This window comes from Peromyscus californicus, unplaced genomic scaffold, assembly GCF_007827085.1.
Source record: "Peromyscus californicus insignis strain IS unplaced genomic scaffold, ASM782708v3 Scaffold_22__1_contigs__length_63687245, whole genome shotgun sequence".
Lineage (NCBI taxonomy): Eukaryota > Metazoa > Chordata > Mammalia > Rodentia > Cricetidae > Peromyscus > Peromyscus californicus.
The window spans coordinates 21,435,634-21,460,238 of NW_026294525.1; the positions used below are offsets into that span (position 1 = coordinate 21,435,634).

Sequence of the window (24,605 nt, forward strand, 5' to 3'; positions counted from 1 at the left end):
AAACAGAAAGCCAAGCACCTCCCCGTCACCTCCTCTCCCTCCTGACACCTTGGGTTTCCCATACAATCAAGCCTGAGGAGATCTGACTGCGCAAAAAATATTAAATAACTTAAGAATACAAATACTTTTTCCCAAGTTTCTAACTCTGGCAAGAGAGCTTGTTACAAATTTTGCAATCTATTCTCTCCACCGCCCCCCCTTTTTTTTGCAATTAATTTTTTAGCCCCTGGTAATCCATATGAATCTCCAAAGCTTTTAGGGCTCCATCTACTAAAGTACTAAATAATACATGCTCTCTAACTGAAAGGTAAAGATGCCTGTTCCATCAGGATCAGCAACACTACTGTGGAAAATGCCAATTGCATCTGTCTGCTAATCTCAGCACACAGCCCTGGGCACACTTCACCCACGATTGCTGGCTTCATGCAGCGGTCCTACGGCCACCCTGAAGTACTGGACATGATGACTCCTTTAAGGAAGCCTTCCCTAACCTCCACAGCCCACCCCAGACCCCTCATGATTCGCCCTCACAGAACTGCAGAGTATTGATCACCTAGGCAACTAAGCAACTCTCTGTACATTCTGCAGTCTGACATCCGTTTCTTCTACTACTGGGCACACTCAAGAGTCTAGACACCATGATGGTTGGCTTTACCAGTCTGTTGCTCTCGCCTGGTAGAGTATACAGCAAGGAGCACTTCACAGAGGAGTGAGTCACTTCCATTTCAGAGAGATATCTCTGTTTATAAAGGTTTTCCATAACATTAGGTCGCCATTGCCAGGCTCTGAGCAAACCAGCACACACACACAGTATTATCGTCTTTATCCTGGGTTATCATCTGGCAGGAGGTCCATGAATTCAGACAGGAGAAAGAATCTCATTAACTTCTAACAGGAATTTGCATCTCCTTCCATTGTGAAGCGAGATCACAAAACACACTACCAACACTACCTGCCGGAATCACCATTAAAAAACAACACACAGCCGGGCGGTGGTGGCGCATGCCTTTAATCCCAGCACTTGGGAGGCAGAGCCAGGCAAATCTCTGTGAGTTCGAGGCCAGCCTGGTCTACAAAGCGAGTTCCAGGAAAGGCGCAAAGCTACACAGAGAAACCCTGTCTCGAAAAACAAAAAACAAAAAAACAAAAAAACAAAAAAAACACACAGAGCTGGAAGACAGCTGGGTAGGTAAAGCTGCTTACCACCACAGCTGATAACCACACACACACACACACTCTAAATAAATGTTTAAAAAACAAAAACCGAAAACACCACATTTTCACCTTACAGCTGCATCAGGTAACTTGAAAAATATCATTTGGTTCAGGAAAGCGTGGCAGTAAGAACAATAAGAGTGTGCTGTTAAATGCACCAGCCAAGCACAAACACCATTTAGCAAAGACTTTTTTAAGTATTTTGATAAATGTGTGTCAATATAATTGGCTTCTTTTACAGTGTATGAATTTTATTTCGTGCATTTAAAATCCTTTGTCTGACTTCCCCCAACTGCTAAAATGCTGAAAGGGAAAAGGGTAAGGGGAAAAGACAAAGAAAAAAAAAAAAAACAAACTACAAACCCTAACCACCACCATGAGCGATAAACATTGGATGCACCAAGAAACACTTGTATTATGTTTTCGGTGGGCTGACCATATTTTCACTCTGAGAAGTAAAAAGATTTTCCTAAGAACGATGCACCACTGAGCCATGAAGACGATAGGCTTGAAAGGGGATTGGCGGGCACACACTGAATCTATTTCTCTTGCTTCCCAGGTCTTCTCCACTCCAGCTTTCCAACTGGAGATTTGCCCCTCCTTATTAACTCTAGTGACTCTGTGGACATCTGCCCAAGTCGGCCAGGAATAGCAGAGGCTTCAGCAGCACCTGACCAGGGGATGCTTTCATCATGGTTCATGCCTACTGCATACCAACAAGAGCTTCGACGAGAATGCAGAAGCCAGCCATGGATGGAGTTTGAGAACCATGGGCACCAACTAGGGTATGGGTTCACAGGGTGAAAGGTTCACAGAACACCCCAAAATCAAATTTTGCCATGTCTCCTTGGCAGCCAGTGGGTCCTGGGTGCATAATCTGTGCTGTTTCAAAAAGAGTGCAAAGTGCAATATTTCTGTAACACAAAGTTAACACACATACTGGGCAATTCCACTCAGCGCCACCCACCCCCACCCCCTATTCCATTTACTAACTTTCTCAATCACTCATACTGAAGGAAAAATAACAGGAGGGAAATGACCCCTGCAATCTCCTCCCTTTCTTTCCTCACCCAGTATCCCTGTCTCTGATACTTAAATGCCAAGGCTAGCGTGGTCAGCCTGCTTTAATATACAGGTGTCTCATATCTTCCAGAATATTCATAAGCCTATCCTAGCCTCACACTGCAGACAGAATCTAAATTCCTTCGAAAGGCACAAAGATCCCAGTACTCTCATCAGAACATCTGTAAACTGATGAAAGACACCTCCCCCCTTTTAGGGACAAACCCACCAGACCACCATCTATAGTAGATGAGATGTGAGGGAACTGAAGTCCAGGTGCCCAGAGAGGCAGAGGGAATGGAGAGTCTGGGACCCAATCATCTAAGGACAATAGTTTAATCTTAGGAAAATCATTTCTTCCTTCTTGGCAGAGATTCCTCAGTGACAGAGCAAAGGAAAGGGACAATAGGTCCCGTTGAGCATCTTGTATCTCTAAAATGTCACAGTGTTCTGAGATAACACAACATAGCAGAGGAAAGAGGCTGGTTGGTCCCTTCCATCATCTTACTTCTCTACAATGTTATAGGGGTCTGTGCCAACACAACGTTCACTCACAATCACATCTGACCTGGGAGAGTAGTTGTCAAAGCGGTGTGTAAGTCAGAAAACACTGGAAAGCGACCACCTCAGAACTCTCAGGTCCTACAGTTGTGTAGCATCACTGGGCAACTAAATACCACAAGTGAAATATCTAACGGAACATTCCACCATCACTAACAATACAAAAAATAACGTGTGGGTGTCATGTGAGGAGAGAAACTTGCCTCAAAAAACCCACATGCAGCTCACGGACTCTGGACCAACAGCTAGATAGCCTACATGGGACCGACGTAGGCCCTCTGCATGTGGATGACAATTGGGTAGCTTGGTCTGTTTGTGGGACCCCTAGCAGTGGAATCAAGACCTATCCCTGGTGTGTGAGCTGGCTTTTTGGAACCTATTCCCCATGCAGGGATGCCTCACCCAGCTTTGATGCAGGGGAAGGAACTTGGTCCTGCCTCATCGTGATATGACATGCTTTGTTGACTCCCATGGGAGGCCTGCCCCTTTCTAAATGGAGGAGGAGGGGATGGGGGATAGACAGGAGGTGGGGGAGGAAATGGGAAGAGAGAAGGGAGGGGAAATTGTGGTTGGTATGTAAAAGAAATAAAAAAAATTTAACAACAACAAAAAAGCCCACATGCACAGTGTGACCATAAACATAATTTCTAAAGCCATGGCATTAATCAAGCCTCATAGCAGGGATACAAAATGTTAGGACTATCAGGGTAATATATTGCTATTGGTAAAAGACACCATAGGGAAAATGTAGGGGAATCATATTATTCACAGAGCTGTATGCGACTGCTAAAAAGTGGTGGTATGTTGAATTTTCTATACTCCCAATACTTTTTCTCAATAAATTACTTCTAAAATAAACCTCCCATTATACAGTTCTCAATTCTTACACAAGAAATACGCACACATGATCTGTTTTTAAATTGTGTATGTATGTGTACATGTGATGCGTGCCCCGTGCATACACATGAATATGTAAAGGTGCAAATGCCCACATGCACATGTACAAAAGACCACAGCAGAGTATCAGTGTCTTCCTCCACTATCCTCCTGTCCACCCTTTTCCCTTGAGACAGTGTTTCTAAACGTTCGGCTATGCTAGCTTGCCAAGGACCTCTCAGGATCCGCCCATCTCTATTGTTCATTGGTGGGACAAAGGCAGCCCTACCTGGCTTTTTTAGGTACCGGATATTTGAACTCAGGTCCTCACGTTTGAAAGGCAAGTACTCTTACCCACTGGGCCATCTCTCCAAATCATAGTTTGTTTTTGGTTCAATAAGACTGAAATAAAAGTTAGCCCCAAGCATGCCCCAGTCTTGCTGAGGGGCTGACCTGTCCCCCATGAGCCATCTCTTCTGACATCACAGGGTACATTTCTAAATACTATTATTAAAGTTTGGATCTGGAAAGTCTAATAGGAACCAATTGTTAACGGCTTAGTCCCCTGGACGGTACTGTTGCGAGGGGGAGCGGCTTGAATGACAATGTCCCCCACAGGCTCCAATATTTGAACCCGTTGTCCCCAGTGAGTGGCGATGTTTGAGGAGGTTTGGGTGGCGCCCACTTGAAGGAGGAAGCAGGTAAGCAGGTCACTGAGGGTGGGCTTTGAGATTAAAAGTCTCAATCACGCTGCTGAGAAGAGGGCTCAGTGGTTGGGAGCACTGACTGCTCTTCCAGAGGACTTCCTGGAATCGCTCACAACTGTCCATAACTCCAGTTCCAGGGGACGGAAGTCCTCCTGTGGACTCCATGGCACTGCACTCATATGCTGCACATACAGACAAGTAGACACACACACACACACACACACACACACACACACACACACACACACACAAATAACAATGAGGTGGAAAATAATTCAGGAAGAACATCCAATGCCAACCTCTAGCCTTCACAGGCAAGTGCACGTACCATACATGTACACATGTACACACAAGCTCACGCACACACACACACACACACACACACACACACATACATGTGTATATGCACAAATCAAAAAAAAAACAATGACGAATAAATGAGTGTAAGTGTTGCTTTCTTCATTTTATACTTGGGAAGGATCTAAAATCTCCCCAAGCCTGGACATGAGTTCCATATGATAACAGTGAACAAGAAAGGAATGGTTCTCATGACCTCAGATACCAAAGGATGGCCCTTTTCTATTTTGCTTTGCCTTGTTGTTTGTTTGATTTTGTTTTTTGTTTGTTTGGGGGTTTTATTGTTGTTTTTGTGTATTTGTGTCTCTTGACACATGACCTCACTCCGTACTCCAGGCCAGACTCACTCTTATTGGTAATCTTCCTGCCTCCACATCCTAAGGGATGGGATTATACCACACTAGACAATACTCTGAATGACCAGCTGTGAACTGCCAATTGTTTTCTCATGATTACAGGGAATTGGAAATTTGATTGCAATATTTACAAAATAGTTCCACAGAAAGAGAAATTTTAATCATAATACGAAATTTCTTTTCCTCTGTTTTCAAATGTGAAGCTTTAATTTAGACACTGTTCTTCAATACAGCCAAATTATGGCTGTTACTTTAGGACCCAATACAGAGTCACTTTATGTACATAAAACCCTAAATTGCATTAAAATTTTATCAAAATTTTAGTAAAATTGATCCCTGAAAATGTAAGCCTAGAAACTCAAAGTTCCTCTGTATTTACTAAATAATCTTTAATTGAATTGAGAAGAAGGAGGAGGAAGGGGAGGAGGAGGGGAGTGGGGGGGGAGGAGAAAAACCACCAAGGCAGGTTCTCTAAGCCCAGTGCTCTGCTGTCTGTGATGACTCCTAACCCACGGAACAACTCGTTTATGATTTTTGCAAACAGAGGTTATTTCCTGTCTTAGCTAAATGCAGACACGCATGTTTCCGACAGTGACAGACTTAAAGAGAAAGGTTATTTCTTCAGGACCAAATTTTGGACCAGAAAGAACTTTGAAGCCAGCTACCAGCAGGCCTGCACAAACCCAAGGACACTGTCTGTGGGTGGAAACTTCTCAAGTGGATGAAAAGAGGGTTTGGCAACATGAAATTGCAGTTGTTCCCAAGTTACTCTTAGAAGTTCACGTGCAGCCCACTTGATTAAGCCTCTAGACATTCAGGGAAGCTCATAGAAAACATTTTGTACTTACGTTTGATATATGTTTAATATATCCCAAAACAATACTAAGGAGTAGAAATAAAATTATGCGATATTTTTTATTTTTTAAATTAATATTTCCAAGAGAGCTTAAGAAAGAAATTATGGGTGTTTTTCTCCTTCCGCTTTGGAAACAGTCATCCTTTGCAGTACAAAAGGGTTTCAAATTCACAGCCCTCCTGTCTCAGACACATTAGTTCTGGGATTGTAGGTATGCGCCACCACTCCAAGTAACACTAACACTTCCTATACACCCAAGTATTTCCTATGCCACAAGTGTTAGTCTCTTGCTATAACAAAATACCGGCAATAATATAATGAAGAAAAGATATGTCTAGGCTCCTTGTTTTAGAAGTTCCCATTCTTAGCCTGCTGGTTCCAATACTCTGGTGCCTATGATGAAACAGAGCACCACAGCATGGCACACAGACAGAACCAAAGCTGCTCAGTGGATGGTGGCCAGGAAGCAAAAATCAGAGAGGAAGGAATCCAAATATCACCTTCAAGGAGAGCCTCCCCACCTCCCTAACCTAACTTCCTTCCCCTAGGACTCACCCCGCAACATCTCTATCACTTTCTAACAGCGCCACAGGCTGGCAATGGGCCTTTGAAGGCCACTGGAGAACTAAGCCACAACAGTATCTCAGGCAAGAATTAAACAAACACTGAGACAGACAAGTGCAAGCATGTTTAATAGAATGACCTAGGGGCAATGAAAATGATCAGCTAATTCCAGGCAGCTGCGCCCTTCCAGCTCTGCCGGAGCCGGCTTACTGGAGTCAGTCATCACCCTCCCACAGCTCATCTCCATTAGTAGGAAAAGGCACTTTTCCACACATAAGAATTCCAGTAAGCAAGGCATCAAGAAGACAGAAGGTGTTCGAAAAGGACTTAAGAGATTCAGAAATACGAAGTCAGGTAAATGGTCCCAGCACTCAATGAGGCATATGCTAATTCAGCAGCAGCCTATCTACTATCCCATCTCGCCGAGACTGGCAGGAGTGGAAACCACTGGCTGGCACTAATCTCCTTGATTAGCATGTCCCTCCACAATCCTGGTAGCAACAACTGTCCTTGCCATAGAGGAAGCCCTCTCTCTTCCTCACCTGCCTGTTCCCTCACCTCCTAGACCATGAAATCTCATGAGAATGACACAATGTAGCTGTCTGATCCTCAGGCACATTCTAACCGACTTACAGTATACTTCATAACCACTAGCAAAATAACCAATTATAATTAAACATAATTAATAGTAATAACCAGTTGCAGTCTCGTGATTATTGTTATTTATAACACACTGCAGCCTGAAATTTAAGTCCAATTTCATTCAACATGACATTATAAACCGGATTGGGAGGTGTTCCATTGTTCCCCATCAAAAGCATGCAGAAGCGGGCCAAGGAGATGGTTCAGGGGGTAGAGCAAGGCTGACAGCCTAAGCTGGATCACCAAAATGTATGTGAAAAAGCCAGATGTGGTGGCACACATCTGTAATCCCAGCGCTCCAACCATCGAGATGAGGGCATAAAGGAGAGTCACCTGGAAGTTCATAGGCTCAGAAGCTGCCCATTTTGTTTTCTGGAAGAGGGTCTATCCCTGGGATTTTGGGCCTGACTATCAGGCTGGGGACACTAGCTAACTAGAAAGTGTCAAGAACCCACCAGTCTCCCTCAGAGCTAGGTTTACAAGTGTGCACCACCACACCTGACTTTTTATGTGGGTGTTTGGATCAAACTCAGAAACTTAAAATTTTCTTTTAATTAAGAAAGAAAAAATTTGGATGGTTATACACAATGTTTCAAATACATCTTATGGCACATAAAATTCCCTAAAACAACTCTCCAAGCTTCCTTATTTACAGTGGTGATCATGGAGACCAGAAGCAGAAGGATACTCACTGGCCAACACATCTCAAGGAATGACCATCTATATCCCAGGACCAAGCAAATGTCTCAGAAAACAATTCAAAGCACAATGTGAATCCCTAGGTGCTAGAGTCCCTGAAAAAATGTGACATGTAGAAACCCTAGTGTGGTGGCTTGAGTTGTGGAAACATCTTATTGTAAACTGTGAAGATTTGTCACTCTGGTTGGTTTTAATAAAAAGCTGAATGGCTAATAGATAGGCAAGATTTTCAGGGCAGAGAGAACACTGGGAAGAAGGCAGAATCTCCAACCAGGCATGGAGGAAGCAGGAAAGTAGCATGGGCAGTACAGAGTAAAGGTGGATAAAGCCACAAGGCAGAAAGCACATTAATAAAAATAAGCTAATGTAAGTTATAAGAACTAGTTAGAAACAAGCCTAAGCTATTGATCAAGCTTTCATAATTATTAAGAAGTCTCCATGAGGTGACTGGGGAGCTGGCAGGTGGAACAGAAAAATCCACCTACAGGCTTGAATAGAAATGGCCCCCATAGATTCATGTGTTTGAATGCTTGGCCCATAGGGAGTGGCACTATAAGGTGTGGCCTTGTTGGAGTAGGTGTGGCCTTGTTGGAAGAAGTGTGTCACTGTGGAAGCAGGCTTTGATGTCGCATATGCTCAAGCCACACCCAGTGTGGAACACAGTTACTCCCTACTGCCTGTGGATCAAGATGTAGAACTCTCAGCTCCTTCTCCAGCACCATGTCTGCCTGCAGGTCACCATGTCCCACCATGATGATAATCAACTAAACCTCTGAAACTGTAAGCCAGCCCCAATTAAATGTTTTCCTTTATTAGAGTTGTCTTGGAGCCAGGTGGCGGTGGTGCACACCTTTAATCCCAACACGCGGGAGGCAGAGCGAGGCAGATCTCTGTGAGTTCAAGGCCAGCCTGGCCTACAGAGCGAGATCCAGGACAGAAAGCAAAACCATACAGAGAAACCCTGTCTCAAAAAAACAAACAAACAAACAAACAAAAAGAGTTGTCTTGGTCATGGTGTCTCTTCACAGCAATAGAAACCCTAACTAAGACATCCAGCATGACCAACAATAGCATGTGTAAGAGAAAAAGACAGACCCAGGGCTCAACAGCCTGATGGACAGGCACACCTTGGGCCACACCATGAGAAGAATGCAATGCATTTAAATTGAAAAAAAAAAAAAAGATAAAGTAGTGAGGAAATGTTATTTTAATTCACAAGATGTTTCCTAGGTCTTGGTCTTTTGCTCATGACAGGGCACAAAGGAATTAAACTAAACAATACTTGGTTTCTTGGTAAGGAACAGGAGGGAGGGGTACCTGGAGGAAGATGATTCTTGGGAGAACTACACCACCCTTCATCAACGATGGCAGCATGAGGCAAGCTTGGAACAGTTGCCAGCTAGTTTCTGTGTCTATTAAAAGGGGGTTTGTTGTTTGTTTAATACTAGAAACAGAGTGCCTAAGCCAAAAGTGGATCTCAGAAGAGCGAGTTCCAGGACAGCCACAGTGTAACAGTATCTGTTACACACAGAGAAACCCTGTCTCAAACACACACACACACACACACACACACACACACACACACACACATATATATATATATATATCATGGTATTTGCCTGCATCTTGCTTATTCTCTGCTACAAATGGGAGTTCTATTAACATCAATGTTACTAGAGTTGAAGAAGTGGCTTCCTCTATCACTCTCTGTCCCATAGATGAGGTTCTAAGGTGGGGGTGGGGGAATAGGAATTTTTTGGGTCAGGAGCTTAAAACAAAACCCTTCCACTTTGACAAATACAGTTTGGAAAATTGATGGACAATGTCAATCTCATAACTAATCCTTTTCTTTATTGTTCTGTCCAATAGGACAGATTGGGACAAATTTATACCCCAAGTTTAACAAGGCAACAGGTAGAATATCACATATAAAGCAGACAAGATTTTAGATAGAGCCAGACATGTCTTTACTCTCAGCCCTCTGGAAGCAGGGGGATTGAAGTAAGTTCAAAGCCAACCTGGTCTACACTGTGAGTTCCAGGCCACAGCTACTTCAGGAGATTCAGACTCAAAAATAAAAATACAGGGCTGGAGAGATGGCTCAGAGGTTAAGAGCACTGGGTGCTCTTCCAGAGGACCTGAGTTCAATTCCCAGCAACCACATGGTGGCTCACAACCATCTGTAATGAGATCTGGTGCCCTCTTCTGGCCTGTAGGCAAACATGCAGCCAGAACACTGTATACATAATAAATAAATAAATAAATCTTGAAATAAAGAAAAAGAAAGATGGCAGGAAAGAAATATACATATGTTTCTATGTGTGTATATATTCATATATGTAAATATATGTGTGTATATAAAACACATATTTTCATATGTGGTGTGTGTGTGTGTGTGTGTGTGTGTGTGTGTGTGTGTGTGTGTATTTGAAGTAGACAATCTCCTTTTGACCTTAACTTGGTGATTAGATACTTATTTCTTTCCTCTGTATTTTTGTTGGGTTTTGTATTGTTTTCAAAATCATTTAGAATTCGAATAGGTGACAAAAGCCTGAAAAACTGACTAATATCTGAAGCGTACCCTTGTCTGTAAACCAAAACAACTGTATCCCCCGTACAGAATCACCAAAGGGAGGAAATGAGGCACAATGTCTGCAAAGGCTCAGCTCCTGCCCTAGCTCTCTACCTCCCTCTCCTTTTTTTAGGAAGTATTTTCTACATCTAAAATAAATTTCCCTCAGGTGCTCTGCATTCAGCAAGCAATAAATCAGTTCCCATGTTGCTAGTTCTTACACTGTAAATAACTGGCTGAAGTTTTAAAAGTTAATATATGTCCAGATACTTCCCATAAGAAGCAATGACTTTGGCTAAGACTCCTACACTCATACATCACATGAAGTAAAAGATTAACAGACTGTGTTTAATTTTCAATGAAAGTAATGTAAATGAAGACACCACTAACAAAGCAACTCACAGACTAATAAATGTATCCTTCTAATTGCCTAGATTTTCTTTTAACATAGATGGAGTTTAACATGGAATTCACTGTGATGTGACTATAAAGGTCAGTAAGAGCCAGGCACCATGTATATCTAAAGAAGAACCAACAGTTTTCTTCTTCTCCTTCTCCTTCTCCTTCTCTTCTCCTCCTCCTTCTTCCTTTTTTTTCTTTTCTTTTAAATTAATGCTGGGGATAGAATCCAGAGCCTCATGCATGCTCTGCTAGGCAAAGCTGTACCATCACCGAGCTACACTCCCTAGAAATGCTCCTTCCACCGTGTGTGTGTGTGTGTGTGTGTGTGTGTGTGTATTATTTGCACACATCTGTAAGCCTACACTTCCCATGCCATATATATGCAAAGCCCAAAGAAAGACATCAGAAGCTACCAAGGTCCACCTGTCAGATCCACTCGTTGCCACCCTCCAGTGCTGGGGTCACGGACACACAGGTTGTCTTACTTTAGTTTCCATTGTTGTGATAAATAGCATGATCAAAAGCCACTAGGAGGGGCTGGAGAGATGGCTCAGAGGTTAAGAGCACTGGCTGTTCTTCCAGAGGTCCTGAGTTCAATTCCCAGCAACCACATGGTGGCTCACAACCATCTGAAATGAGATTTGGCGTCCTCTTCTGGCCTGCAAGCATGCATGTAGGCAGAACACTGTATACATAATAAATAAATAAATCTTTAAAAAAAAAAAAAGAAATCTTTAAAAAAAAAAAAAAAAGCCACTAGGAGAGGAAAGGGCTTACCCCATCTTACAGGTTACAGTCCATCATCCAGGGAAGCCAAGGCAGGAGCCTGGCAGAAACTATAGAGGAATACTACTTACTGGCTTGCTTCCTCTGGCTTGATCAACTGGCTTTATTCTACAGCCCAAACCCACCTACCAAGGGATGGCACTGCTCACAGCAGGCTGGACCCCCTACATCAATTAGCAATCAAGAACATGCCCTCAGGAGCTAAAAAGATGGCTTAGTGGTTAAGGGCACTTGCTGCTCTTGCAGAAGACCCGAGTTTGGTTCCCAGCACCCATGTGGCAGATCACATCCATTAATAACTACAGTTCCAGAGGATCCAATGCCCTCTCCTGGCCTCCAAGAGTACTGCATGTATGTGGTGCACCTACTACATACATGCAGATAAGACACTCATTCACATAAAATAAAATTACATAAATCTTTTTTTTTAAACTGTTTCTTAAAGAAAGAAGGGAGAAAGAAAAGGAGAGAGAGAGAATACCCCTACAGACACACACAGAAACCAATTTGATGGAGGCAATCCCCAAATGAGATTCTTTCTTCCCAGGTACATCAAGTTGACAACCAAGATTAGCCATTCCATAGGCTGTGCCCAGCTTTTACGAGGATGCTGGTGATTCAAACTCAGGTACTCTTGCTTTTATGGAATTTTATGCAATTACCCAGTGGGCCACCTCCCCAGTCCCCTCCCTTCTCTCTGCCCCATCCGTCCCTCACCTCTGCATGGATTTGAGAAGAAAGTGAAGAAAGAACTACATGGGGAAAATATATCCTGAAATACCTTAGCTGCCTCTTCTACGTCATGGGACGGAGTATGCAGGGAAGGGTCCTGCGAGGCCAGCAATGGAGCCATTTTGAAATGATTACGAGCTCACAGGGCCACTGTGTTCTCAGCTGGCGAGTGGCAATCTAACAGCTGTTCCTCAGACCTTGGGTGATCCTGAGGATTCTGGCATCCATTAGGGCTTTCTTTCCAGGCAGGTTCCTGCTGGTGCCTAGCTGTCTGAACTCATGCGCAGCAGGCTGGCCCGGCCCCTGCTGGAATGCTTCCTGCGGTGACAAGGCAAGGCTGAAATCCAGCCGGCACAATGGCATGACTAATAGGGCATCAGAATGCCCGTGGTACTGTCTCTCCTGCAAGGCAACCTTGTCCAAACGTCCACCCAAAGGGACTGACTTGGCCTAATATTCCCTAAGACAAAGCACCGCCAAGCGGGTGAGCAGATGAAGGGCCACCGCCTTCTGAGAACAGAAATGGGAGTTTAGAGGTCACCGGCCCCAGCGGCTGTTGCAATCTCAAGTCGATGCCCAAGTCCTTCTCCCTTCTACCCACACCCAGCCCCAAAACCCGAGTCCCCTCCTGCCCACATTCTCACCAGGGCTGTCCACACTACTACGGAGCCTTCCACAGCTTCCCAGACCTATCGCACTGCCAGGCCTCAAGGAGTGACCACAAAAAGCAGCCACAGGGCCAAATGAGGAAGATGGACAAAGAGGCCAAGGACCGCATCTTGTTTTTTTTTTTTATCACATTGGATGGTGACGTTCGAAGGCCCTTTTCCAGCTGCAATTGAACGGGAAGCAGCCTTTCTACAAAGCAGGCTCACTTTCCAAAGTTTCCAGGGAGTAAATTAGCAATTTTTGATAACACAACAAAATGCAGAGAGGATGGTTCAGTGTTAGAGAACTTGCCTAGTACGTGGGAGACCCTAGGTCTGAGCCACCTCCACCAAAAAAACTAAGGGATATCAATTTAAACATAATTGATTTCACAAAGCAAGGTAACTGGACATTGCTTTCCCAAGTGAGGTTGTGTAGGCCACTAAACCTCAGATCCTTTATCTGGTTTGGGGTTTTGTCTTGTTTTGTTTAAGGGGAAGGGATAAAATATATTCCTCCTGGGTCTGCTGGGCACACTCCAAATGAAATGTGTGCAAAACTACCTAAGAAAATAGCTACCATACAGATGCCCCCATACATTTTGTGCAGAACTACTGATGTGTCTAATTTTGAAAGGACTGTCCCAATCTTCTCAGGGAGGGGGGGAGTATAAAACATACAGCACAGGTACTATCTGAAATGGGGGGGGTCAATTTTAAAATATATCTACTTTAGATATTTCATTGTTTTAGAGATATCGGTGATCAAACCCAGAGCCTCACACATGCTAGACAAGCACTCTATCACCCAGCTGCACTCCTAGTCCCAGTTCCAAGAGTTTTGGAAAGGAATTAAGAGTCTATACCATGGCCCCAAGTTGCAAGAGGTGTCAGCTCCCTGGTCAACCAAGTAGAGTTTTACAGGCTAGACTTTCGCCAACATTGAAGACTTATCGTCAGCAAACTACGGCCATCTTTGAGCTCAAGCCTGGAATAGGTTGGAATGTGTGTCCTGGTCTCTTCTAGACAGTTACTGGGAGGGTGGAAGGGAAGAGCCACCAGGGTACTCAGAAAGGGAATGCAGAAGCCAGACAGGCTGCAGGATTTCACTCTCTCTCTCCCAGGACTAGGGCCATCGGGCACATTCTTAGGACTTATGCAGCAGCTTTTCATTTCTAGATTTTTTTAGAGTGAATCTAGTATTCACTCCCAACACAAGCTCCCTCTGGTCTGGGCAGACTGCCATTGAATCACAAGGGCCACTCAAAGGTTTCAGTGTTTTTGTCTTAAGCTGTTGAAAACCCTAAGCTAAGTAAGTGAATATTCACCAGGCTCCTTCCTTGCCCCTTCCCACCCTGTACCACCATTAAAATGACATTCCATTTAATTTCAAAGTTATGCTACTCTGGATGGGATAAATAAATAATATGCATACTATAAATAAGTATGAATATTAATGAAATGAAAACATTAGGAAAGTGATTCGATTTGAGAACTGACTCGATCATTTTTCTCTGTAAGGCAAGAAAAGAACCTTGGCCCTAAACCCTGCATGTTAGAGGCCCTTCTTTGGATGCCCTCTTCCCTCTCTTGCCCCAGAAAAACCTCAGAATCCAGAAGACACATGTACCCAGGCCCAAGCACACAAATCCATGCATCTCCTTCTATACCGTGCACTTGTACTCTGCTCAAATGAGCCCTGTGCTCACCGCAAAGCTGGACCACACCAGTACATGCAAGTGGGTCAGGGCTGATTTTTATTTGTTGTTGATGTTGTTGTTGTTTGTTTGTTTGTTTGTTTTGCTTTGCTTTGCTTTGTTTCAGACAGGTCTCACTAGGTAGACTCGGCTGACCTGAAACTCACAGAGGTCCTCCTGCCTCTGGACTGATAACACAACAAAATGCAGAGAGGATGGTTCAGTGTTAGAGAACTTGCTGGAAGTTCTTGCACCACCACACCAGCCTCACAGGTGGGTTAGGGACAGAGAACATGGAAGGTGAAGAAGGTGAGCACAGATGGGTGCCAAGTCCCTCTCAGTCCAGAACTGAGCCACCATGCGAGGGCAAATCTCAAGGCCCACAAGCTGGACTCCGGGGCCAGCTCTCCTGCTGCCTTGCTCAGATGCAGAACTCGGATGAGCTGGAGTTTGATCAAGCCTGACTCACTGACTTGCCATGCGAGTAGACTTGTTATTTTCCATTCTCCTCTTCTTTCTTAGCATCAAAAATCCAACCGTCTCTTGCAAGTCCCGGTTTTAACTCAGCACACACGACTCTCTCGCCACAAACCACATTCCTCAACCTCGATTGCAGATAAATGAAGCCATGTCAGTAAGCTACAGTCACTGAGACAGCCACCTATTCCTCGATCTCTGTAAAGGGGGAAATGACTTTCTTTCTTTCTCTCTTTCTTTCTTTTTCTTTCTTTCCTTCTTTCTTTCTTTCTTTCTTTTTCTCTGTTTAAATTTCCTGTCTTCACTTTTCATGGACTATAACTTGGATAGAGTTGAAGCACTAGAGAACAGGAAAAAGCCCAGGGGCTAGAGAGATGGCTCAGTGGTTAAGAGCACTTACTTACCCAAGCTGGGCAGTGGTGGTGCACGCCTTTAATCCCAACAGAGGCAGAGGCAGGCAGATCTCTGTGAGTTTGTGGCCAGCCTGGTCTACAGAGCGAGTTCCAGGACAGCCAAGGTTTCAAGAGAAACCCTGTCTTGAAAAAACAAAGAGCACTTACCCTTCTTCAGGAAGACTCCAGTTCAGTTCCCAGCACCCATACTGGGTGGCTCACAACCACCCATAACTCCAGTACTGGGGGATCCAACCCCCTCTTCTGGGCAAACATGATGTAGTGCACAGAAACTCACATGGGCACACATACATATACACAAACAAAAAATAAGTCAGTTATTATTTAATAAAAGAAGGGACCATGACTCCCAAGAGACCCTGCAGAGCACAGCCTCATCTATACCCCACACCCACCAACTCTGACCAGTAAGGTGAGAAAAATCAACTGTAATCTTATTGGAGCCACAGCATTTTGAAGTTTCTTTGTCACACAGCTTAAAAATCTCTCTACCTAGTGCATTTGCATATGATCTAAATAAACTGCTTTTAAGTTAAATTTAGCAAGGGATATGGTGATATTAGATGCTAGTGATCACAGTCAAAAGAAAAAAGGACCATGCCTCATCATGTGGAAAGGAAAGAAAAAAAAAGACAGTGCAGGAGAGACACTGGAAGATGAATTCATAGTTTCAAGTCCTTCCAGAAAAATGTATCAAGTGAGTAACGGAAGAAAAAGATAAAAGAATTTCATATGCAAGTTAGCCAAAGCATCCAAAGGCCACAAAGCGAACTGAAAGTCCTTTATCTTTCTTAGAAGGTCCCCTAATTTAAAGGGATCAAAAACAAAAAGGAAGGACCCAGCGTAGTGTGAACTGCCAATATCCCAGCACCCAGGGGGCAAAGGACGGAGATACTGCGTTGGAGAGTGGCTTGAACTACATGGCTCAAAACACAACAAGTCTGGATTAATTAGATACGTTTAAGAAATAAAAGCATGAGATCAGAGGTTAAGCCTGTAAATGCCCTTGCTCTGCAACCATGAGGATCTGAGTTCAAATCACATAAAAAGTCAGGCACAGGGGCCAGGCTGGCAAGATGTCTCAGAGGATGAGGGGGCTTGTCACGTGACGACACAAGCCTGGGGACCTAAGTCTGACCCTCAGAACCCACATAAAGGTGACAGAACCAACTCCATAATGTTGTCCTCTGACCTCCACAATGTGCCACACAGCATTCCACCAAAGCATGCGTGTGCACAAGCACATGTGTGCATGCACACACATCACACACACAAGTAATAAATACGATTTTAAAACTTTTTAGTAATCCAGGCGTGGCTGCGTGTACCTTTAACCTCAAGGGTGACAGCAACAGGCAGACCCCAAGAACTTGGTGGTCATCAAGCCTAGCAAAACATGAAGCTTTCAGTTCACTGGAAGACCCTGTCTCAAGGCAACAGGATGGAGAGAAAATGAGGAAGAACCCAACATCCTGCTCCAGCTTTGGCAAACACCAGGGCGCATGTGCGCGCACACACACTCAGCTCCTGCAACACGGGTGTTCTGAGTTCACAGGGCTGAGAGATCTTGGAAGTTACTGCAGGGATCACGGTGGCTAGAAGAAAAGGAGAGAGTCAGAGCTAAATAGACTATTCCAAAAAAGGAGAGAGGAGGGGAAGCTGCCGAAATTGACAAAGGAAGTAAAGAAAAGGACACGAAAATACACTGGAAAGCGCTGACCACACCCTAAGCTGCTCCCGGGCAGTGGAAAGGGTAGCGGAAGCTGAACTCCAAAGACCACCCAGGTGATAGACAAGCTGCCCACCTCCCCAGGACAGGCCTTCAGCCCTCCCAAGACTCAAATCCAACTGGTGACACCGCGATCCCTCCAGCAACAAGCAATGGCGAGATATCCCATTTTGTCACTGTCTGGCCCAAAGCGCAGCCGCTAGACACCATCTCCGCAGAGAACCTATTATTAAAAGCTGAGCTACCCTGGAGGCCTGAGAACATGGAGCAATTCCAGGTGTGGGAGCTTCAAGTCAGTCTCCCACAGCCCCAGGGTGAGGAATGGCCTGGGGAGGCCATTGCAGAGAGCAGGAGGGACCAGTTCTGACCGAGACCGGAAGGACGCTGGCTTTCAGGGAAGTAGTTAGGAAGAGAGAGCCCCACCCTTGATGGACACAAGCAGATCTCATCTACTGAGAATAACTCTGAAGTGTGATAGCACTGAGCCTGAGGTCACAGGTGGGTCAGTCTCTGGAGCCAACTGTTTACTATTCGCTGCTGAAGAGCTCAAGAACTTGGTTCAGCGGCATGCCTACAGCAGGGAGATTCAAACTCAGGGGAGGTGGGCAGACTGCGAAGTCAGGGGGCATCTGAGGACAGTGACTCTCTCACCAGGTGTTATGACCGAGCACCAGTTCAGCATATCAGTGAACATCTATGATACATACATCGGCGCCTGATACTGGAGTGCTGGGCTCAGCGTTTCCTTGACTTGGAAACAGATGACATCAGGTGACAAAGTAGAGGAAAGGGAGTCTCCGCGAGGTAGAGCTGAGCCCACACGAGGGCTTGATATGGAAACAACTGTTACAGATAAGACAAAGCCTGTTCCATTAAGATTCTGTTCCATTAATCTGGAATCAGCACTCACTAATGCATTCTAAACCAAAACAAGGACTCAGCTCGGCATTCGAATTTGACGGAACTGATTTCCATTTCATGTTAGTCAAAAGTATGTGTTTAGCCGGGTGGTAGTGACTCACGCCTTTACTCTACAGAGCAAGTTCCAGGACAGCCAAGGCTACACAGAGACCCCTGTCTCATAAAAAAAAAAAAAAAAAAAAAGTATGTGTTTAACTTAATTTTGCTATGAAATATAATCACTAATAATATACAATAAATGTTTCCTTGAAGGAACTAAACACACTGGGAAAAAAAAGTACAAAGTTGGGTTCTGCACCTGTAGAGTGGGAGTGATACAGTTTCTTCTCTTCATACTTAGAAAACTTAGGAGACAGCCCTCAGCTGGAAGTCTAGCCACCCAGGAGGTACAATCTGGATAGCATGGGGACAGGGAAAGAACTCACCCTGCACAAATACTGCAGACCCTGTGACTAGCAGGAAGTGTGGGTTCCTAAGAAGGCAAGCTGCCAAGGTGAAGAAGGTACCCACTGCCATCAGACTCTTGTCCACCACACACACAGCACCAGCAGACACCATAACAAACAGTCCCCAGGCTCAGCTGGCCATGGCCACCCCAACCCAGAGCAAAGAGCTTACCCTCCAGTTTCCAAGCTCTCTCACGGTTCCAACACTTCATTCTTTTCTGTGAACCTTAATTTCCTTTTTGACTCTTGAGATGTAAGTCCTTTTCTTTTTACTACATTCAGAAGTATTTTTACAATATTACATATATTTTAAGAATTTCATGTTTTCAATTTTTTTTTTTTCCAAGATCAGCTTTCTCTATATAACAGTCCTGGCTGTCCTGGAACTCGCTCTGTAAACCAGGCTGTCCTCGAACTCGCAGAACTCTCAGAGATCCGCCTGCCTCTGCCTCCCACGTGCTGGAATTAAAGGCGTGCACCACCACTGCCTGGCCATGTTTTCAAGTTTTATCCTTCTATACATACACCTAATTTTGTCTATACTATTTTGGAGCAGTCTTTTTTCCTTTGCCTGGGTTTTTTTTCCCCCTCTTTCTTCTGTTTCTCTGTCTCATTTCCTCCTTTTTTGTTTGCCTCTGTGCTACACTTACGGTGGCATGTTAACTTGACCACAGTGGGTTTTCCATTTCTGACTCTTTCATCTAATCCATTTTATAGTTGAACTTATTCACTACTAAGGAGATTTCTCCTTCTTTCTTTTCTGTTTCAAATATCCTGCTCTTTTCTCCTCTCCCTCACACTGTCCTCCTCCGCTGCGCTTCTTAAGTGTTTACAGTACTTGAAGACTCCACCAGGAGACTCTTAGAACTGATAAACACATCCAGCAAAGTAGTAGAACAGAGAAACAACATGCTCAGGGGCTTTTTGAGATCCCAATAACAAGCTTACACACACACACACACACACACACACACACACACACACACACACACGCACGCGCACACACACACACAAATAAACAGACGTTTTAGTAACTTTTTTTTAAGTACCTAAGAAGGCTAGAGCAATGACTCCATCAAAAAAGTACTTGCCTTGTAGGCTTAAGGCCCTTAGTTTGCTCACCAAAAGGAGAGGGAGGGAGGGAGGGAGGGAGGGAGGGAGGGAGGGAGGGAGGGAGGGAGGGAGGGAGGGTGGAAAGTAGAGAGAGAAGGGAAGGAAAGGGGGAAGAAGGAGAGGAGGGAGGGAGGGAGGGAGGGAGGGAGGGAGGGAGGGAGGGAGGGAGGGAGGGAAAGGAAAGTCAGGCAAAGTAGCACACACTCATAATACCAGCAGAGTAATAATACCAGGCAGAGGCAGGCGGATCCCTGAAGCTCACTGGCCAGCTAGCCTACTAGTTGAGATCCTGGCTAATGAGAGGCTTATCTTCAAAAACACAAGAGGATACCACTTTAAGAACAACCCCTGAGGTTGTCTTCTGGCCTCAACCAACAGAAGACCCTAGAAGATAAAGCAAGATGCTCATGAAGTGGCAGAATCAATACTGAAAAATAAATGGCTGTATCAGTGAAAACTATCTCCAGATAAGATGGAATCCCCATCAAAGTCTCAATGACAGTCTTTATGAATAACTAGAAAAGCAATCCTAACATTCATATGATTGCACAAAAGACCCCAAATAGCCCAAACAATCTTAAATTACAGTGCTGGAGGTATTACAATACTTGATCTCAAATTATACTACAGTGCCACGTAGATAGAAAAACAGACACATAGAACACAGAACAGAATAGAAGGCCCAGAAACAAACCCGACAGCCATTGTCACCTCATAGCTGTCAAAAACACACAGTGGTGAAAAGATCGCCTCTTACAAATTGGTGCTGAGAGAGCTGGATATCTATATGGGGAAGAAGGAAACTAGATCCCCCGTTCTGAATAAAACGCGATTCAAAATGATCAAAGACTCCCCTAGGGAAAAAAAACTGCCATCATTTCACTAAATAGGCATCTTTTGTTTTGTTTTTTTGTTTGTTTGCTTGTTTGTGTTTTTGCCTTTTTAAGACAGTGTCTCACAGGCTGGCCTAGAACTCACTATATAGACCAGGCTGGCCTTCAACTCACAGAGACCCACCCGCCTCTGCCTCACAAATGCTGGGATTAAAAGCATGCATCACCACACCTGGCCAAATGGGCATCATTATGCCAAATAGACTAACAGGCAGTGTTGGCAGGATGGTTGGCATCCATTGACCTCCGTCCAACACACTGACTCAGTCCTCATCCCATGTCTGGCTGTGGAGAAAAGCATCAAGTGAGCCTTCATCAGCATCCACAAAAGCCAGTCAAAGACGGACATCAAGCAAATCAATCAGTATATAAAAATACTATAAAGATTTATCTGATATTTGTCTCAAGGATTACCTACTTGTCTAAATGAATAAAAGTGCCAATTTGGGTGTTCATTCAACATGTATTATGAGCATACACTGGGTGCCCAGGGCTTCTTCATACCAAGGACCCAACCAGACAAAACACCCTCCCTGCTGCTGTCTGCATTCTCACAGAGGACACAGCCAGCATAGGGACACATCACTTCTGGAGCGGGACACAGTGACTGGCATGGGGAGAAAAGGGGTCAGGGGACCATGGTGGAGGATGCTGTACTAGGGAAGGTTTGCTGTTTTAACTGAGTGGTCAAGCAAGTCTCCGAAGATGGAGTTGTCATAAAGATGGAAGAGCAAACAGGGCAAAAGAAATCCCTGAACTGAGAGGAACCTGCTTTTATACAAGGGGCACAAAAGATGAAGGGCAGGTGAAGCCTAAGAACCATGGGGCCCTGTAGATCACCTAAAGGTCTTTAGCTTTTATTAGAAATGCAATGGGAGCAGGGCATGATGGCGCACACCTTTGATCCCAGCACTGGGAGGCAGAGGCAGGTGGATCTCTGTGAGTTCAAGGCCTGCCTGGTCTACAAATAGAGTTTCAGGACAGCCAGGACTGTTACACAGAGAAACCTTGTCTCAAAAAAAACAAAAAACAAAACAAAAAAAAATTTAAAAAAAGAAAGAAAAGAAATACAATGGAGACTCATTATAGAGTTCATGGTCTACTTCTGTTGTGAAAAGGATCACATTATCACCGGGTTGAGATTAGCTTTAGTGAGCTGTCTTGTCAGTTTTCCATTGTTATAAGAGATTACTTGAGACTGGATACTTTACAAAGCATAAAGGTTTATATAACTCACAGTACAAAAGCCATATAAAAGAGTATACCACCGGTATCTGCCGAGAACGTGGTAATGCTTGTTCTATCCCTACTCAGTGGAGGGCACTACATCATGAGACAGAGCAGGCATACCAATGAGAACTCACTGTAGCAAAGTGAATGCAGTAATACAATCCAACCCTGGATAATCCATGACATCACACATGGAAGACTGTGTAAAGACTGAATGCTCATGTTCATCTCACCTCCAACGACTCCACCTCTAAACACTGTCAACACATGGATTTATGGTTTAAGTTTTCCACACACGAAACTTAGAGGACAATTCAAACTATAGTATGAGCTGAAGAGAGAAACGGGTCTAAGCTGATGCTATTGAGAGACAAAGTAAGATGGTGACTGAGAAATGACCCCTGGAGAAAGGACACTGGATTTTGCAACATGGAGATCTCTAGTAACTTAGCAGCCTGGTAGGGGTGACCCATGATCTGTGTGATTCTAAGACAGAATGAAAGGATTGGAATTGCAACTGTTGGTACATAGAGCTCTTAAGAAATCATTTCTTAAAGTGAAGCAGGGGAGGGTGGAGGTAGCAGAAGACAGATAGGACCAGAAGAAGGTCCATCAGGAGAAGAAAAAAAACCAAACCATGTTTGTGTCCTGAAGGAACCCACTAATGAGGAGATGGTAGGGATGAAGAAAAGAGAAGAACTCTACTAAGCAAGTAAAAGAGACAAAGATACCATGTATGGAGTTGGGCTAGCCTTGGGTTTTGGCTAGCCCTGGTTAAGGACAGATGAAGCATTAGAGAGAGATCCGGGGGTCCTTTCTCCAGGGGTCATTTCTCAGTCACCATCTTACTTTGTCTCTAATGCTTGGTGTGGGATCAAATGGACTCCTCTTCAGTTGACCTCCGTTTTCTGAGGACAATAGTTGGCAATGTCACCAACTGAGAGTCAGGACAAAAATGGTGACTGTTTGGGGAGTCAGTATGAAACGAGCCCCCAGGAGAGTGGGAAAGGCATTCAGTCGTGCAGCATCAAGGTCCCCACTGTGATGATGAATGGCATTTGGACAAAGGACCAGGGCTCTGTTGTGATCCAAACACCTTCCCCTGCATGGACGTTCATCCAGGAAGATGAAGAACTCAGCGTAACCAGGGGAGGAGACTAACTCAGATATGATGGGATAGAAAAGACAAGGGAGCGTGTGCAAAGGGGGCATGGTGACAGTGTTAGAGTCAATGGGTCGGCAGTGTTCCTGGGGTCAGAGACTGCTGGAAATAGATGGCATTGGGGAGCAGAAAATGGGAGACCTAAAATTAAGATAATGAAATCAAACAGTGCATGATGGTCAAGTCAAGGATGTAACCACCAGGATAAAAGACAAAATGACCAGGAAGAGAACATATTGTTGGAAAGATCATCCATGATTATATTGAAATGGTAAAACACGAGGAACTTTTAGAAGGAAACAGTGAGGCCGGACACAAAAGTCACTGAAAAAAGGACACTAAGTGACAAGGGGGGCATTGTGCTTGGAATGTGAAATGATCCCTATTGGCTCATGTGTTTGAACATTTGGTCCCCAGCTTGTGGTGCTGTGCGGGAAGGTCTTGGAACCTTCAGGAGGTGGAGCTTCACTGGGGGAAGGAAGTAGGTCACTAGAAGAATTGGGCCTTGTCCCTAGCTGGGCCCCACTTCCTGGTCACACTCTATATCCTGAATATGAATTCAGTGTGAGCGCTGAGCCTCCTACCCCTGCCATCACGGCTTCTCTATCATGACGGACTGTATACCTCTGGAAGTGGAAGCCAAAAGAAGCCCTTCCTCCCCGGCGTTGCTTTGTCAGGGTATTCCATCAGAGGGACAAAAAAAGTAAAACTGAGATGGGGGGGAGGCCACATCTCAACAATAGGCTTTGGCCAGAAATGCATAACCATGAAACGTCAACTGGAAGATCCGGTCTAGATATGACATGAGATGCAAGGACACACTGCCTCACCTCCTCAGTGGCATGAGAGAGTGGGAAGAATGAAGCCTTATGCAAGACCCTATGACAAGTAAGTCAATATTTCTTATGAGGATATTTCCTTTGACATCAGAGAAATAAATAAATATTTTGATACCCACTCTATAGAGCTTGATGCAGCACAAGTTCCATTAATTAAAACGTAAATAACTAAAACCTGAACCAGGCTGTTAATTAGTAATTTATGTCTGATTATTTGCCACTTTTAGCAAAAGGGAGTGATTCGTCAACAAATAAAAATTCATTATATGCAAAACTGGGTCAAACAATATCACAAATTCTGTCCTTCAAACTCTGTGTCTACTCACCCTTATCTGAGCAATCCAGCGACTGAGTGACTCTGGGACCACAGAGGCTAAAAAGGACTTGGAGTAGCAGCAAGGCTGTGAGTCAGTGAACTCACAGCTGAATACTGGATTGCCATTTTAATCTCCATCAGAAAAGACGGAAGTACCGTGAACACAGAACCCTAGCTACACATCATGTCGCCCCATCCAAAACTTAACTTTCTGATGGTTCATAGATGTCCCTGAAGACTATAGCCAGAGACCAGAGAGATGGCCCAATGAGTAAAGGCGCATGGCACCCAGCCTGACAACCTGAGTTTGATCCCTCAGATCCACACACAGGACA

The 24,605-nt window shown here is 44.4% G+C and overlaps 1 protein-coding gene across 4 annotated transcripts in view; it reads right to left on the reverse strand.

Moving 5' to 3' along the window:
• Utrn (utrophin) overlaps positions 1-24,605 on the reverse strand; it is a 497,313-nt gene that overhangs the window by 446,100 nt on the left and 26,608 nt on the right. The window lies entirely within an intron of this gene.